At 43.1% G+C, this 19777-nt stretch overlaps 1 protein-coding gene across 1 annotated transcript in view; it reads right to left on the bottom strand.

Moving 5' to 3' along the window:
- The window catches only part of gjc1 (gap junction protein gamma 1), a 49457-nt gene extending 30447 nt beyond the window's left edge, over nt 1–19010 (bottom strand). The window contains exon 1 of the mRNA XM_053443344.1: nt 18288–19010. The gene's annotated coding sequence lies outside the window, so the exon portion shown is untranslated. The remainder of the gene's footprint in view (nt 1–18287) is intronic.
- Between the last annotated feature and the right edge of the window lie 767 nt (nt 19011–19777).

Here is a 19777-nt window from a genome sequence, read left to right on the forward strand (position 1 = left end):
AATGCGCCATTAAAGACATAATATGTACCAAATCTTTATTAAAATGTCAAAAAATTACTAGACTGTTGTTATATAGTATAAAGAGTATATATTTGTTGAGTTCTGCACAATGTTTCAAACAATGTTCAAACCCAGATAAATTCCTGATTTAATTCAGGTTAATAGGACGCCTCAGTTTGCCTCTTGTTTGCATCATGTCTGCTTCTCTGCTGTGACTTTGGGAGCAAACGACATAAAAGAAAAAACACATTGTTAGCAAGTTGGCCAGTCTGCTCTTTTGTCCTTCCACTGTTTGTATTGGTCACTTGTGACTGATCAGAATTAATCATTGCTGTTTGCTGTGTAACGTGAAATAAAACTTCAATACATTACCTCAGCGTAGAAGATGACCTGTGCCTGAGTCACGTCAGGTAGATTTTCATCGACAATGATTGTGAAGACAACAATTCCCATGATCCCACGCTGCTTCAAGACACGACTGAACTAGGTATTTTGTTATTGTATTGATTGAGAGACCCCCAGTGGGCCACAGTTACATTTTGTAATAGATAATAAATAAAGTATTAATGCTTCATAGACTTGTTGTAATCTATTTATAAGAACAATGTTTGGATTCCTGTCCAGTAAATGTAATGTGAGATATGTGGAAGATGTAACTGCAGCTACACACAGTTGAACTCTGGGTTTCCCTCTTCCTCTGCTGTAGATTCTCAAGTTCTGTGATGCTGACGCTAAATTTGAAACCTTCTAAGGGAAATACATTCAGCAGCAGCTTCCAAGTTCAACTCCATATGACCCGGATACTGTTTACACAAAACACAAGTTTCACTTTGACCTTGTCCAGTGCCACGGGCAGGAGGGTGGAGCTCTGCACTGAGTATTCAGGCTCTGTTCTCAGTGTCCATGGCAGCCGTTAAGAAGCAAACAGAGAGGAAACCATCGCTGCTGAACGAGTCAGGGGCGGAGACTTTACATGAAGATGGGCCACATGACCGCTCCCTAAAAGTGAAGCCAAATCAACTGGCTCGCCCCCTGGTGGCTGGCTGCAGTGTAGGTCAACATCAAACCTCTAATAATATAATAATATAATATTAATTTTTTTCTGAGAGATGGTCTCTGACTGCACTACTGCCCAAGGACTTTGGAGAAGTGCCTTCAACCTTATAGACAGTATATAGTCATGACTTGTACAGTGAGGGTTTCCCCACAAATCTAATTATGTGTATACAAATGTGAGAGTTCAAAACAATATGTGTGTGCAGGAGTGTAAATGTTCCTACGCGACACTCATATAGTCACCCGCAGCTCTTCCTCTTCCTGCAGGTCATTCATGGGAAATGTCACAGTGTCCAGAATTCAAACCATCTCTTCAAGTGATTGTTTATCCCTCCAACCAGATTTCACACCACCAAGGCCTATTCATAATGTTTTACAGAGAAAAGGGCTAAAGGAAGTCCTAGCAACAAAAATTATTCTTATCAAATATTAAAACGACACAATAACTTTGCTTCAAATGATGTGTACGAGTCACAAATAGCATCTACTTTTTACTATTAGATCTTATTTTGAAGTAAGGGCCACAGATACAAAACCTTTAGCTCAGCACCATAAAACTAATGAGACGATCTGGCTTTAGGGGTTTTGGAATGAATCGTGTCTGTTATGGGGATTAAATGATGATATTTAATAGTATCTTAGCCGAGACAAGAACATATATATTTGAATTAAAAATGTAATCATTCGTGCATTTATAGACCAGCAAACACACATCATCCTGCATCAACACAGGATTCCATGTTCTGTCAGTGAAATGCAGCGCTGGGGTGAAACAAGCTGCTAACAAGCAGTGAAAGGAATGAGTAACCATCTGACGGAGCAAGACGATTTACAGACTTCAGCACAGGGGTCAATTACCACAAACACACACACACACACACACTCACATATGCACAGACACACTCACATTCACACACACACACTCACATACGTACACACACACACACACACACACACACACACACACACACACACACAAACAGCACTACTTCTTCACTTATTGATGAGATGGTTTTCTTGAGCTCGGGGGGGCTGTTCCCAGCGAGCTGATGTGTACAGGAGCTGATTAGAGCGAAGATTTACGAGTGACCGTGAGTAACCACTCTAAGAGCTTCGCTGGGTCGACCTGAGAAGGAGGGACGCTAGGAATGCACAGCGAAAAGACAAATGGGTTAAGCGAGGTAAAGCGGGACAGAGGGAACGAGGTGAGTGGGGGTGGGGGACAAAAGAGCATCAGGCTGCTCCTGCACAGTCTTCACTGTGAAGCTAATTGTCTCGGGCCAAAGCAGACCTGAGACCTGCCAACTGCGCTCATCGCTCTCTGCTCGGTCAGAGAGTCTGTCCCTGCGCAGATGAGGAGCAGAGTCTGATAGAAGGTAAATCACAAACAGCCCCCCCCCCCCCCCCCCCCCCCCCCCCCAGGATGTAACACGATGCAACAACATTAATGAGTGACTGATTAACAGCTGTCCCATTAAAAGCGTCTCTTTCTTAGCACCTGACATTTCACTTCAAACATGCTAATAATTCAACTTCCACCCCTGTAGCTAGCGTGAAATTGGCACTTGGGGCCTCGTGAGTCGTGGACTTCTATTTGGGGGTGTGACAGTGAGTCAATCAATTAGCAGCACACTTGACTTCCTGCAGAAATTAATTTGCATTGTTTAATGAAATGTGGCTTTCGCCCTGCGGCGGTGGGCGGTTTCAAATCAGAGTGGAGCCACCGTTGACTTCAGGATCGGAGCTCTGTGTTGCTGCGTCCAACGGCAGCAGCTCCACACACACACACACACAAACAAACCAACACCCACACAGACACACAAAAACACACACGCTGCCAGGACGGAGAGCACTCAGAGGCCAAATGCCACCGCCAGCCGCAGTTGAACTTGTTTACTCCAGATAAGTAGAGACATCGTTGCCATCACAGTGACTGAACGCTGAGCAGATGATCTTGGCTGAGCTTGTGTGGAGGAAAGAGCGGGGACGTCTGCAACACACAGGCATGCACACACGCCGGAGTGCACGCACACGCACACGCACACACACAGAGCAACTCCTTATTCTAATTAATGTTTCATTTGAGTTAAGCTGTTGACATGAATCCTTGATAATCTGCAACTGAGTCTCCCTGTTGACATGAATAATTCAGTTAACACTGATGTTCTTGTCCACCTGTGGTGTGTGGTCTGCAGAGGGAGCAGTCGGCTGCCAGCCCCCCACCCGCAGTTTCACTCCATCCCCTCTTGATACCGACCACATGTTTTATGGCTCCGTGCAGCCGAGGCAAGAGGCAGTACATTTTTGGGTTGTCTATCTGTCCATCTTGTCAGTCTTGAACGCCTTGAAGCAGCGTCTTCTAATTTATTACAAACGCTCACTCCGACTCAAGGATGAACTGATCAGATTTGGATGGTCAAAGGTCAAAGGGTAAAATGGTAAAATGGTCAAAGGTCAAAAGGTCAAGGCGAACAATAGAAAATCTATGTTTTTTTGCAATAATTAGAAAATGATCATTGAATTTATAACAAAATAGGATAAAATAATGAATTGAATACATTTTGTATATTCCAGAGCTGTAATCTCGGAAAAGACTCCCAAGTCAAATAGTCTCATTCTTATTCCTTCTTCATCTTTGGTACATGGAAGTCGGTTCAGTTCAAATACAAACTGCAGTTTATGTTTATTTTCATACAATTAATAGGTTTATTATTTTATTTTTTTATAGAGGGTAACCTAAGTATTGTTTACGAATTATGAACCTCCTAATCCTGAATTTGTCTCAGTGCAGTTGGCCATGAAGTGAAAGAAGTTAAGAGTTTGCTTGTTGAAATAGCAGGCTGAAGTATCTTAGTATATGAGATATGGAGTTTTTAATTATCAGGTTGGAACTCAACATTTAATGGGATTAAGTCGAATCTGGAAGAATTTTGTTGGCCTGAAACATTTGACTACTCACCCCAAAACAAACATCTCTGTACAAACCTCTTTTTCTATTTATACGAGGAATTTGTTAGCTGCCTTCAGCTGGTTCGGGTTAAGCACCTCGCTCAAGGATACGCTCATGGGACATCCAATCACAAAAACATAGGGCTGTGCTGGCGGACACTGACCCTGACACTGTTTATTCTGAGCAATCCACAGGACATCTTTCATATTTATTTCTGGCCATGAATGACCCGGGGACAAGGATCTCTCAAGATATTATAACGGGTAGTAAGTCAGTCCATGTGAAGCATTCATCAGCCATCAAGTACTTGCACCATGGACACTGTTGCTCCGCCACCACTGCACTCGCCTTAAGGAGCGAACAGTCGGGATGCAGCGGCCAAGGTTTATCAGACAACAGGACCAAGTTCAGCCTGAATTCAACCACAGAGAAGCACAGGCTCTGGACATAGATGTTGGTGTAAATAACAGATTTATGGGTGACAGTGGTGAGGCAATAAATCGGGAACAATGAGTGAGAGCAGCTCCACATAAAATGTCTCCTTTGCTTCTGTTTACAACAGAAGATTTCTGAGTTCAGGTTGAATCACAGAGAAGAGGCTAAATTAACTAAACCACCTAATATATTTCGTCACTTTTGAGTTTAGCAACTGCACTGCTCAAGTACTTTATGATTTATAAACCCCATCTCCATAAGACAGGTGCCTTATTGGGACAAATCCCTCCAACGTTCATCCATGTGGAGAAACTGAGAGGGCACAAGGAGCCGTCCAGCTGGTCAGGTTTGTGGCTTGACACTGAAACACATTGTGAGTGAGCAGTTTACAACATTTTGTGTAGTTTATTCCTCTATATGAATATAATAACAAAAATTAATCCAACTTGCATTAGGTTCCCTTCAAAACGTTTAATTTATGTGGTTGTAATTTAGTTTTATGCAAACAGGGCACCAAGAGGCCTCTGGGCTGCTGTGTATTGTAAATCAACGAATGAAGAAGGCTGAATTATCTTTGATTTAAGGCATCGTACCCACTGTCACAGCTTAGAGGTGACACCTGAATAGAACAGAGCCGGTGTTCATGTCAAGTAACAGGCGCCCTTTTCCTACGACGACAGTTAAAATGTCTCCGGCTTTTTCTCCTTCTTTTCAACCCATGACAGACGCCCATGCAGGCCTCGTCTTTTATGTCGATGTCATCTCCGCGTGAGCCGTGGATTCCACCGTTGTTTTGTTTGGTGCTTATGGATCAAAACACGCCGGAGACCAGGGGGAAGATAAGGAAGCAAGTCAACGCAAAGCTGCCAACATTAAGAATTGATTCGCAGCCGCAGCCAATTCCGGCAGATGGCGAGTGAATGTAAACGGAACCACGAGCAATCACATTTTCCACAAAGCACTTAAAGGAGGGGAGGAAAGAAAGTGAAAAAGGCCTGAGAGGGATGGATGGAGGAGCTGAGAGGGAAACATGCTGAATGACTGGAGAACAAAAAGAGCCCCGTTTGCAGCAATATGTCCTCGCCTAGGGTTACACTTGTTCCAATGCAACTTTAATCATCCAATCGGGCTTGTCGTGTCAGCTGACGGGTCTGGTTGTGTACAAAATTGGATTTGGCTCAGACTGACATCGCATATAAAAGCCAGAAATCAAAGAAACCAGGCAAACGTTGTCATCAATACGGTCTCGATGTCTCCCGTAGACGAATGAACAAGCAAAACGATGAAAGAACCGAGAGGGAGAAAAATAACATAAGAACACATTTAAATCGGGCCACACAAGAGTTATTGCGATGCCGCGTGGGCATGGTTATATAATGTTGACGGATCAGTATTTTCTTTAGGATCAAACCTTGCCACGGAAGTGCTGGATAAAGAGACGTGTGATTAAGGATTGCCTAAACATGGTGTCGGAGCTGAGAGTATGGAATCCATAAGCCCATTGTAGCCTGAGGAAAACTCGTTGCAGTGTGTACAGCAACCTGATGAAGCCTCCTACATCACACTAAGGACCACACAGTGCAGTGCTTACGTTCGCCCACATTCAGGGACGGACAGAGTCAAAGATATTTTTCTTTACGGCTACGTAAAGCTTCTGTGACAAGAACAGATAAAGTAAACACAAGTGTAAGATGGAAATGTTAATCTCTTATAGCTCAGAGTCCAAGCATGGACACGACCCATACGATTTTTACCACACTGATACCAGGGCAGTGGCTACATGAAACACTATATATCAACATCTCCAGTGCTGACCGCAACCAGTTAAGAAAAAAACGTCTAAAAAAGCAACAAGTCAGTCATTCTCATAAATGTATTGTTCCTTAATTGAATCAGATCCGAATCAGAATTATTTATTGCCATGTTTATTTGCACATACAGGAAATTGCCTTGGTGTGGTTGGTTTCACAGTCAGGAGCAGCCACGGTTTGCAGGAAATGGCCTGCACGCCTCCAGCCTATCAACAAGGTTACTTCATTTAACTGTAAAGTACAATACATTCAATACTAGGGCAGGAGTGGGAGAGTAAAAATTATACAGTCGAGAAATTCCATCCATCTATTATCCATAATGTTTATCCTTTGAGGGTTGCAGGGGGAGCTGGAGCCAATCCCAGCTGACACTGGGTGAGGGGCGAGATACACCAGGGACAGGGCGCCAGCGTTTCTCAGGGCCAAGCAACAGAGATAAACAACCATTCATGTTCCCATTCATACCCATGGTCAATGTAGAATCTCCTATTAAAACTAACCCCATTCTGCGTCTCTTTATGTTGAGAAAGACACAGACACAGGGAGAACATACAAACTCCACAAACCAGGATTCAAACCAGAAACCTCCTTCTTCCTGTAGCTCCCATAGTGGTAATACAGAATAGAAAGGAAGATGTCTGATGTCCTAAATGATTTATCAATCATAAAACAACGTTCTAATTATGTATTATTCCACGAAAAATATTAATGAAAATGTTTCTAGTGATAAAAGAAGAAGGATCTGCCCCTTAAACAAATGTATCAGCACCAAAATTTAAAACGTTTTTTTCCGGACTCCATCCCTCCGCAAGGTTTGGTGGAGATCATTTTGATAGATTTTGCATGATCTTGCTAACAAATAAACACAGAAACAAAGACACAGTCATAAAGAGGCAATAAAAGGCAGCATGTTCATCAGGTTGTTTGAATCCGATTGATCAGAGGATAGTTTTTCACTGACCACTTTACTAAAGCAACATTAGGGGCTTTTCCTGCACATTAAAACTCCTTTGCTGGATTTATGAAAACGAAGCTGCCAAAGGAATGTTTGCAGTAAAATTAAGACACATTTAATTACGTCATGATGATCGCGAGTGTTTTTAAATCCACCAGGACCCAAGTCTTAAGGACAACAGCTTTAAGACAAGGGGACAATGAACCAAAAGGAACAAAAGCAAAAACCCTCGGGTTAAGTGCTTGAGACGGGTTCACTGACTTGAAGGGGAAGTGTGTAGCTGGAGCCGAGGGGCTGCAACTTCTCTTGAGCTCCCACACCAGGCTGGAGGCCGGAGCAATGATGAGATCCAGAAACAATCGCCTTGTGCCAGCAGAGGAAGCTGCTGCTGCTCCTGCAGCTGCTGGGGGCATACAACCACTAAGTCATTATCATTCTCAGAACAAACACGTTCGTCATCTGAGTTAAACTTTATGTAAACGGTCTGTCTCGAGGCTTCTTTAGCAGAGAGGCTCCGCTCCCTCCTCTGCTCCCTGTGTTCGAGTCTGTCCCGTGCAGCAGAGGCCCGCACCAATAATAAACAGAGAAGAAGAAAAAAATCTGACAGAGCACAGAGCTATTTAAAGTTAGGCCTTAAGCTCCTCTGTCAAGTGAACCCCCTCCACCCCACCCTCCCCTTTCTCCCTTTTGTTTTAGATGTAGAGTCTCAAAGTGTTAGCCTGTGAGGCTATCAGCGAGGCTACACTAGTAGCACGAGAGCATCTGTGCGCCCCTTTGGGCTTTTTCCTTCCCATCACACCATGGTGGGCTGTGGATCAGATAATCCTGAGGCCTTGTGGCCATGGAAACCCACTCATGTATGAATGTTACTTTGTTTAAACATGACTCCAGGAGAAGAGACAGAGAGGAAAGGACAGGGCAGGACTGTCCTAGGAGACACGTCACGTGTCGGTGATGTAACAGGAAAGAACAAAAATAAGCGAAAGGAGTTGCTGCTGTGCCAAAAAACAAATGGAGGCACAAGGAAGCTGACAGGTTGATTCATCAGTCTGTTGGTGATGGGGCGTTATTCAACCTCTGCTCTACAGTGTAATCAAGTTGATCACAATAAATCACAAACAGAAGTAAACATGAAGTTCTTAAAAAACTATTTTCGTGGGAAAAATCGAATCAGTGGACGAGCGTTCAATATCTCATCATCTCCTTCAAGGACGTTTTAACCCCTGTGTGTTTGGATGAAAGCAGGATGACGCTTGGTGGAAGGATGTGGTGTGGGTCAGGAAAGAACCTACTACACTTTGTTTTGGATCTGGATCAGGCCAGATCCAGGATTTTTACTTTTTACTTTCTTTAACATTGTGAGATCAGACGATTTTTCCGACAAATAATTGATGGATCTTGATGGAAAACGACATTATTGTTGGATTGATATTTAGAAGTGTGTGAAATTTGGTGCAGATCCAAATAAAAGTCAGACTCACAGTAGATCGTAGCTTCACTAGTGGACTGTTAGGCCTCTGCGATCGTGTGAACTGAGTCACCCTTTAGTTAAAAAGTCAGTGAAAAAGTAGGAAACAAAACTGAAAAGGACAAGCTCAATTATCACTAAATTAGGAAAGAATTCACTGTTCACAGCCCTAATGTGATTAGTTCGCATAATACAGAAGAAAAGTTGACAGAAAAGCACGAAATCAATCAAGATCAATTTAATTCAGGGATTAGTTAAGTCGTATGAATCCGTCTTTTATCCTTTTTGAAAAAAAACAGCTCTTATTCAATTATATAACAAATAAATATCTGGATATTGCGACTTCCCAAATACGCTTAAAATTGTTGTTTTATCTGACCATGATACACGAGCCCCAAATTATCAAAATTACTTTCATATATGACAAGAATAGAATCCTATATCCAGGTATCCTCACTAAGAGGTATTTTTTTACTTCAAACTTCTGAAATGATAAATTGTTTTTTATACAGTTTCAGGATCATTTTCTCCACCACAGGATTTTGTTTTCATCAATGTCCGTGGAAGAATGTCTGTCAGGAAGAAGATCAAAATCACTTTCTTTGACATTGGGAGATTTTGTTAGTTTGTCAAAATTTTCACAGTTTTCCTTAGAAATAATTCAAGGATCTACAGGAAAACAGTCATTATGAGAACTGATATTCATGAGTGTGTGAACTTTGGTGCAGTTGAACTGAATTTAAGGGGCTGTTGGTGACCTTGGTGGAGGTATGTGCTCCACTGAGGGTCATGCTATTTTTTTTTATCCAATTTGTTTGAAATGAAACTCATAGACAGACTTTGTGTTACTACTGGACCATCTGATAAAACATTCATGGATTTGTAAGAAATGTATTCAGATAAACTTAATCCAGACTCTTCCTGTGACATATCCTGAAATCCACTCTGGTGATATCTGAGAGTCCAATAAAGCTCCAGTTAAAAGTCGAAGGCACAGGGTTTCCATGAGCGTAAACACTGAGAATGACCTGGGAGCATCTTAGTGTCTGGAGGAACATGTTGTATATGGAACAGAGGCTAAAAATAACCCGGGTCTAACTTGTCTCCTTCTAGCTTTTCATGAACCCTAGTAGATGCTCAATTGAGTTAAATCAGTGTCTGAGATGTTTAAAGAGCCAAAGCTCCGATGATTCATGTGAGGATAAACATCAAGTCCTTGTCTACACTACTGCGGATATTTATTTGAACATGATCATTTCTCCTCCGTAAAAAAAGAACGACTCAAAACAGTCACACAAGATGCTGGGCCAGTAGGTGGCAATAACATAACATTATGCACAAAGTCACGTGACGTCACCGTTTCCCAAAAGATTTGTTCTGCACACCGATACACGGAAACCGAAGTTAGTAAAAATCTGTTTAGTGACTTAAAATGCTTTTTGCGTGTGGACGAGAGGTCAAATCACTGAATAAATATTTAGTTTAAAAAAAAAAATCGGCATAAGTGTGAAAAGGGTAGAGCTTTCAAAAACAGATTCAAGAGAGGAGCTGCTGGGGATTACTGTGCATGTTAAGATGAATAAAACAATGTTGACACTGGAGAAGGTGGAGGTGGGAGAAACGCACTTTGATAGACAAACAGATTCTTTAACTCACTCCATGCGGAAAATAAATTAAAGGTACACAAACCTGTGCATTGCTCTGAGCTAAGCTCCGTGGCCCAGTAATGGAGGCCGTGACCTTTTTGAATGTGGCAAATAAGGGGAAGGAGGAGTGGAAGAGGATGGAGGGTGGGCAAACGCTGACACAGCACTGACGAAATGGGAGTAATATGTGCATTTGGTTATTGTTGTGATGAATCATTACTACGCGGGCAACAAAAATGCCCCCGAAAAATGTTTTCCTTTCCAGAAATACATTTCGGACATCACGCAATCCTCGCTGTGACCTCGACTACTTCGGGTTGCTCGGCGCTGCGTGGTCCAGTGTTCCTCACATTTCTGTCTGTGCATACGGGTGTGTGTTAGTCTCTATGTGTGTAAGTCTCTATGTGAGTGTGGGTCCGCCTGCCTCAGTGTGTGGTGGAGTGTGCCAGGCAGGGCAGTGACAGGGTGTCGGCCGCGGTCCCTGAACCTGGCTGCTCGGCTTAGCTACTCCAGTGACAGAGAGCGAGGGGGACGTCGCCCGGCCGTGGCTGCCCCATCTGGGCCAATCAGGCGTGAGCGCTCGTGGCCGGATCAGCGCGTGCCTTCCGCCATGTGCAGTGCTGTGGCACAGATCCCCTTATGGATTCTAATATGTTCTCCACAGTGTCAGCGTTGCTCTGCTGATCACTCGTGAGTGTGTTTTTTGCAGATTATGAAGGTGACTGTGAATCGCTGCAGCCTCCTCCACTGCCCCTATAGATCCTGAGAGTGGAAACAGTCTGTGGACACATTCAACTTTGGCTGCTATGTTTCAATAAAGCTGACACCAGCAGCCTCCCCCAGGATGTTATTCTTACCTGGCTGGAGTCTGTTAAAGTTTTAATACGGTTAATGGCTCTGTTAAACCTGACCTACGTCAACACTGAAAGAAAATGTTTCAAACCATTATTATTGACATATTCAAAGGAAAACTAAATCTAACCTTGAATCAACTCTTTGTCACCTAGAAATTATGTTTATAGAGCATTAATTGCTTTTTGTATTGAACCATATTTGTTTCCTGGATTAAATCATCTAAGTTAATTATCTTATCCAACAATACAGTGTTGTTATATGAATGTATGTAGGGATTTAGAGTGGGTGGATGGCGAGCAGACAAAGCAAAGGACTGTAGGTTTTGGATCCTGATTTGCATACAGAGAAAAATGGATTTTGTCTACTGTTTGGGAAAGATGGTGGTTTAGCTTAAAGCTATGGTTGGTTAACCAGGAAAAAATGCCAAGAGCAGGCTACAATATGGCACCCTATCCCATCAGCCCTCTCATCAGTTTGGGACAGAGGTTACACCAGCCAATCCTTTCATCCGGTCCAAATGAAGTGATTGGTCCTTTTTATTAAAGTCCTGCAAGTGCCATAAACATCCGGTTTCCCCCCCCCAAACTAAAATTTTTGATGGCCATCTGAATGTAAAGAGGATTAGAACAAATAAGATGAAAAAGTATTTTAGAAACGTACCAATAGACCTTTAAATGCTAATTGTATATTCGTCTCGACATCTAAGTCACTTTTGACTTTTTCAATAAAAAACGTAAAATCGTGCTACAAGTTTGCTACAAGCAGATATCATACTGTAAAAGCTAAATATTGTAGGGAAGACAAATGAAAGCACAACTGTGCCCAACCCTGAGAATAATGCACCCAAATCAAGAGTTCACCATTCCCAAAGCCATTTGATCACAGTCACGACCCTGCTCTCATTTTATATAATATAACCGAGAGTTGAGAATGAATATAAGAGTTAGTGACGTAAACCTATAGAGGCACAAACATAAACATAACACAGAACTATACATATTTCTTGTCACAGAGAAGGAATTTGTCTGTAGTAGTATCTCAGTATCTATCTTACAGTCTGAGATGTGCATATCATTCATATGCTCTAAATAAGTCCTTTAAGAATTCAAACCTCATGACTGGTCCGTGTCCAGTAACAAGAGAACAACAAAGTGATCACTTGACCTCATCCCAGTGAGGAAGTTAACCTGCACTAACAGCACGAGCTGCAGAACCCAGTCGACAGGAAAACAACCGGTATGAGTCAGAGTGTTCCGCCGTCGCTGCTGCACACACAAATCTGACTAAAAGAGAGAGGGGAGGTAAAGTTGTGTCATTGGACGGTGACAGTGAATGAAACGCATCTCTCGGCCTGTCATGTTGTGGCCCCGCCCCCCCCTGGTGACCCCGAGGGAAGTGGCATAAGACCTGTCACCCCGCATCACAGCCCGGGCCCCGACGGCTCAGCTCATATGTAAATGTGTCAGCATGCACAGATTCCTGAGTCCAACATATCAGTTTGAATATGCATGTTCAACACGGACTGGAGCGTAAACATCTCTGTACGTGCACGGCTCAGTGCATCTGTGTGCATGTGTGTGTGTGTGTGGGTGCGTGTGTGTGTGTGCATGTTTGTGTGTGTGTACAGGCTCACAGTATGAACGTCTGAGGTATGTTGTAGTGACATTCCCGCTGGGAAGGAGCCTCATGACTGTTCTCATTTGCCAGACTGCCCATATCTCTTCATGAGTGGAGGCCACATGGATGTGACATCAGATTTCATCCACACTCAGCGAGGGTCTCCCTCCTCACCGAGCCGGGACCAGGATATACTGCTTCTCTCTGTTTCATATCATTGGAAATTATTCAAACCTTTTCAGTTTTTATGGTCTGGGGTCAGTCAAACGTAGAACATTTACTATTTAGGTATCTCTTTGGGCTGGAGATGAAAATGTTTGTTTTATTTTGATTCATGTAAAGATATTATCACTGCACAATGACATTAATCATTGGTTCAAGCCCTAATATGATAATTCCACATGACAGGGCCAAAAGGCTTCATTTCAAATACAGGAAAAAGCATAGAAAACATTATACAGACAATTTATTAAGTAAAACCTGGTTTACCTGACTGAAGAGTAAACTTGGTTAACCAACAATTGTTTACATTATCAAATAATTAGTAAATTCATTTTTCTGTTCATTATTTGTTGTTAAGTTAATGAAATTGTAAACAAACTGTATCATCGCACCGTCTCTGTGCCCAAAATCATGTTTTTAAATTGCCTCTTACCTCTGAACAACACTTCAAACCCTTGAGAATTTACTGAATACTGAAAAAAAGCTGTAAAAAGTGACAGATTGTCATATGCTCGGATCTCAAACCAGCAATTTTTTTGAAAAATAGTTTTGCCTCATAAATATTCTAGAGTTTCATCCGTTGTGGAAACTGTTGATGAGTGATTTCCTGTGGACAGGTCAATCAATTCCTCAGCTCGTTTATTTAAGAATATGTTGAATAAATGCAATCAACTCTCCTGGGTGCTTATTAAATTAAAAGCTTCCATGTGAGCAAACACAGCACTGAATCAAATCTGAAGTAAACAGTACTGCTGCATCGCAGACTCTGCACATCCATCAGTGGCTGCTGCAGTTCCACATGGATGACAGGGACCGTGGTGGTCAGGATTCAAATTGTCAGACATTTCTCGTCCATTTTTTCTTTTTCCTCTTTCAATGAAAGACTCAGAGATGTGCTGTGGCACCGCAGCAACACGTGCAGCGACACAGCTCGAAACATGTCGGCTGTTTGCGAAGGGTCAGGGTCGACCTCAGGGCTCGTTTTCCTGAGGAGTCATCGTGAGTCACAGGGAGCTCGACACAGCTCGCCCACGCTCCTCGTCGCTGCCTGATACAACACCTGAAATATCAGGCGTTGTGGAAACAAAAGCAGGTTGAGCTGCGCTCTGTAAACGGCCACTTAACACCCCGGTAATCTGTCGCTCAACAGATTCATCCACAGCACGTGATCGGCCTGAGTTAGGGGGGAACATGAAGGTCAAAAACATCTTCTATCTGGTTTGAATCGTCACAAACATCTAAAGACACACAGCCTCTCCAAATATTTCCATATCGCTGCAACTGAACAAAATGTAATCATAGTCATTCAAACTATTCTCCAAGAAAATCACAGTTTGCTCATTCCATTAACAGCCCCCCCCACACACACACACACACACCCGCACATACTTCATCCAAATCCATAAATCACATCGACTTTGTACTTTCAACAGTGTCAGTACAGATGAAAGTTCTCCCACCAAATAAGGCACAAATATACACAAACAGGGGAGCCCGATGACTAAACACACTCTACCACTGTCTACCACTCAAGACTTCCATGACCTCCATCAATTCTAATCACTCTGTAATTGCAAAGAGAGCGAGGCACCTTCGCCGTGCTCGCACTCGCACGTAACGCCGTTTACAGGAACTGGCAACCAGAAAACGCAGAGCAGGGTACAGGGTGTCAGGCGGAGGGAATCCAGACGGTGTTGGCACGGATAAAGGAACCGTTTCCCCCTCGGTGTGCTGCACTCCGAGGATTAAGGCTGGCACTGCTCTCATGTCTGCCGAACAAGATATAAACACAACACCTTGATGTTTCATACTGCACGAAGCCAGTTAAAGGAAAAAGGCCTCAGTGGTGATGGATCCCCCCTCAGCTCCTCATATTTCATCCACAACTCTTTTGGAGTTTTCAGGACGCCAATGTCACAACATGTTGAGCGTCTGAATGCTGCAGCACCCCCGCTCCTCGTGGACGGCAAAAGTGGGTGTGGTTGTTTTCGGGGGGGGGGGGGGTAAGCATAAGATGTAGCTCGTACTGTCCTGGCTCCACATCACACATTCTCAAGGCAGGAGTTGGGGAAAAACAGGAAGTGAATTACTCCAGTTACTCAAAGATATCTGCCTGCAAAGCGTGTAATTGTGATTAAACACATCCCTACAGACATTTCAGTTTACAATGAAGGTAATTGTAAATGCCTGATTTAATTGCAATCAATTAACATAAAAAAAGGCATTTAAATAACATTAGAAGGGTTTGTTGCAGATGATATTCTGCTGATGTTGAGTTTAAATTGGTGGAAATTAGGCAATTTAACGATTGAAAGTTACTGATGCCGTTTCTGTAATATGTGAGAATGGTGGAGCTGTGACGTTGATGTTTTCTTTGCTGGATAGAAACCACCACTAAAGCTTCAGCATAACGTTTACTATGAGGGAATTTGAGTCCTTTTTTTATTCCCTATTCCGTGCAATTAAATACATGTACTTTTGAAAATTCACTGGAAAGTTGCACGGAAATCTGCTTCGTCTTCAGTTAATCAATCACTTCCACCCAGTGAAACTTTAGGTGGAAGAAAAAGAATAATGCATTCTACAATATTGATTTTCCGTGTATCACAAGTAATTTAAAATTCAATAGCAGAGCACAGAGCAGAGCAGCTTCCACCTGTTTACAAAAGCTCCAGGTACGGTTACACCATGAAATTATTGTGATTGAATCTAGCATGGTGAAGATTTTAATTTGCTTTGCATTAGTGGAATGCAACTAAAGACATAGTTTCAAGTGCTATGGATAAATCTGAATTAATTGCAATTAAGTGTATTCTTATTTTTATTTTATTAGATGATGCATGTACTACAAATTAGATTCATTTACATTTAATATTTTCATGCAAACCACATGATTATTTATAGAAATTAAATATGAAGAGCCAACAGATTAAAATTCTTACTATCATACTTTTACTTAACCTCGATCATCTCCGGTAAAATGCTACTTATGCTTTAACAGATCATTAACAATAATCAAATAGTCAAATATGTGACAGTACAACCAAGTCTGTGGCCGTATTTTGAAATAGGAGTTTTCTTTGATGCTTTGACTTTGTTGAAACACCTGAAGATTTATACTTGTACATGGAGTATTTATCTATTGCAGTATCAGTAATTGTATTTAGAGGATCTGAATGTATTTCTACATTTCAGGCATTAATCAAATTAAATGTGGAATGAACACAGTTGTTTTGTCAGCGTTTCTATTCTCTACTGGTCGTCTTTGGAGCCTTTTCTTGGATGGACTCTCGTTGGATCCCTCCCAATTGAATAACTCATTTATACATTGTGTTATAAATCAACCCGGCACTCACCTAAAAGGCTGTGAAACATTTTTCATTCTTTTCTAAGATGTCTTCGGATTATTTAATAAACATCAGATTCACAATTTATGACTTATAACTGCCAACTCATGAGATTTCGGGGAGCAGTGTTCCCAGCACTGTGTGATATTACAGTAAAAGAAAGGAGGACAGGAACAGCGCGGTCATGACACTACAGCTCAAGTGATGGGGGCATTTCCTTGCTGCCACACAGAATCTGCTCCTCATCTCCCTCCCGGTGCTGGAGTGCACCGGGGTCGACTTCGCCTCCTCATATATTGGTGCAAGTTTCTGCTCCAACCCAGAGGGAGTGGAATAATGGTTTTGAGGGAGGGGTGGGTGGGGGGGGGGATGCAGGAGCAGCAGAGATGGACTGCCTCCCAGAAACAATTTCACAAAATAAAAATGTTCAGCAAAGGCTGTGAAATGTGAAATGCCCAAATCACACTCACTGGATGGGAAACGAAGGAGGAGCGACGGGCAGATGGAAGTGGATGAGCTTCAACCGGCCGCTTAAATGAATACATCCAGAATACATACATACCGCCTATATGCTGGGATGGAAAACAAGCATCACTCACTGGCATCAGAACGTCTTTCAGCCCAAATCCATCACAGTGACTCTACGTGTGTCGAGGATTCTTCCGAGGCACATGGGAGAGAAACTCATTACGATGGCTCATATTTGAGAAGGTGCCGGTGTGGCTTTGACAAATGCTCCACGCAGGAAAGCAACGTGGCACATTTCAAAGGCGTCCAGGCACAATGAAACGGTTTCTCATCACGGTGAATGATGCCGGGTGCCGGCTGCTCCCGGGTTAACTGCTCTGAATGGTGGGTGTGTTTCTTTTTGATATATTGACTTCAGAAATGATGAGATAATCACTAAATCAGTGTGTGGGTGTGTGTGTGAGTGTGTGTGTGTGTGTGTGTGTGTGTGTGTGTGTGTGTCTGTGTGTGTGTGTGTGTGTGTGTGTGGCATGTGTGTGTAGGAGCTGCCAAAGCAATACAGTAATTGGCACATTCTGTTGTAGGAGAGGTAAAAGGCTTTTAGAGCCGGAGCATCATGGGTAAAAACACCAGCACCAACATGGTGGTGCAAATTCAATCCGAAGGGTTCAGATGTGCACACATTATAAACGCACATATGACAACTACATCATATAGCATAGATAAAGCACATGAATTAGAATTGCTGTATTTTCTAAATAACGATTCATGTTTCTCATCCCAATGGAAACCTATTCAACTCAATAGATTTATATATGAGCCTGCCTGTTATACATCATTACAGCGCAAACAGGCAAGGCTGTGCAGCAGTTGGGAAATATATTCATTGTTAATTACCCTCATGAGTCAACCAATACAAGTCCTAACAAAGTGTGCGTTTGATTTTAACGTCTCCTGCAGGATTTCACCTAAACCCAAGAGGAGAATCCCTGCACCGCCCATCTACACCATGTTCCTGCATGGATCTGAGAACAAAAGGCTGTGGAAGCACTGTGGTTAGATATATCGAACCCAGATTTTTTTTTCCCAGGCTGAAATTGGATTTGAATTGGAGCTGGTGGGTTTGCACGCGGACTCCTAATTAGCAGTTTAGGCCAATTAAACGAGCTGTTTCCACACAAAAAAGCACGTTTGTTGAGGGAAGTTCATCTGTGGCCGCGCACAGCTTGACCTCGTCTGAAGTGCCACATGGGAACAGATGGGCGAGAATCTGCTGCGAATTACAGCAGAGAAAATGAAACGCGGAGACGCCACCGCCGCCTGCGCGTCAGGGGGCCAACCCGTGCGCCCGTGACCCCCCGACACCCCCCATCAGCAGGGCTCCCATTAGGTGGGAGATCAGCCACATTGGAAAACAAGCACGTCACATTACTGGTTACCAATTGACGGGTTCTTACCGCTCTGTGCGAGTCTGTGAAGATGCTTTAAGATGTAAGGAGATCCTGGTGTTTTGGGAGGGAAGGGTCGCTGTGGTCTCGGTGAGGTCCAAACTTGAATCCCGCCGTTGATGATCAGCTCCACTTGTTCGGGAGGAACCAGCGGCGTGTTTCACTGGTGCGTTTTCTTCTTCTTCTTTTGCCTGGTTCGTATCTCAGAGCATCACTACGAGATGCGTGAGCTCTCTTTGTCCATGCCAGCAGCACGAGCCTGTCTTCGGTGGAGGAGCCTCGATTCCACTATGTGGTCTGCTGCGTAAAACCCGTGCCAAAATTCCAGCGGGCCCGTTCCGTTACAGCGACGCGAGACAAAGGTCTGGTCATTTTGGCACAAACTGAGGCTGCTCCGCTGCCAGGAACAGTTCGAGGATTAGAACCAAAGAGCCGGCTGCTCCATGTCTCGTGAGACGGGCCTGAGAATCTGGTCGGAATGTGTCACACGTGCCAGTTCGCTCCGGTTCCGTCCGTCGGGTCCCGCATCTCGGTCTTGCTCGCGGGGGGAGCGGACAGCGGAGTTGCAGATCTGTTGATCACCGGAGGTCCACATGCATCCGGCGGGGGGTCTTTGGGCTCGTATTTATCGGGAGCGGGGATTCCGCGATGTGCCACAAACACACACAGACACACAACCTGACACTGGCTGAGCGGGGGTCTCTGCTGAGTGACAGCTGGATCCTCCGACTGGAGCTGTGGCGACCCTCCTTCGCAGGGGGAGCAGGAGAGCAGGATGCTGCGCGTGCGCGTTTTTGACAGTGCGCGCAGCCGAGTTGTCTCACACACACACACACACACACACACACAGACATCTCGGGTACATAAACATCTGCCCTAAAAGAAAAAGGGCAGCGGAGCCACATTTAAACGAAAGCTTCACTTTGGACTTTGGAAAGAAATTACCCAGTGGATTCACATAATGATTTCATATTGATATGAATGAAATAATCATTGGCTTATCTATCAATAAATTACACATTTTGCATCACAGGGTTACATCCTCTGTTCTTAACCGTAAGGAAAAACTATTAGAAAAAAAACTTTCAACAGAGAAATATGTGGAATCCTCAGAGTCCCAGCAACAAAATAATAATATTACAACATTCATGAGAAAAGACAGTGTCTAGCATCAATGTTTAAAGTATTAGAGAGATGAAGAGAGCAGCAATGACACTTGTTATGATGGTGGTATAGCATATGTGAGTCGGCATAATCAGCTGCCACCACAATCCATGGGATTAACTGCTGAGATGTCATTTTATTATCATGCTTTTACAGATTTGTATAGAATTACCGAAAAACAACTTTTATTTTGTGTGTTTGATATTCGGTGAATTCAATGCACCACGTTTTATTCTCTATATTCAAAATAAAACCTTACAGCAGTCAAGACTTTTTTTTACTTTGCTATTTATTGCAGCTCTTTAAACACATAAGCAATTTCAAGGGGCTTTCTG

The sequence above is a fragment of the Pleuronectes platessa genome, chromosome 16, assembly GCF_947347685.1.
Source record: "Pleuronectes platessa chromosome 16, fPlePla1.1, whole genome shotgun sequence".
NCBI classification, from domain to species: domain Eukaryota; kingdom Metazoa; phylum Chordata; class Actinopteri; order Pleuronectiformes; family Pleuronectidae; genus Pleuronectes; species Pleuronectes platessa.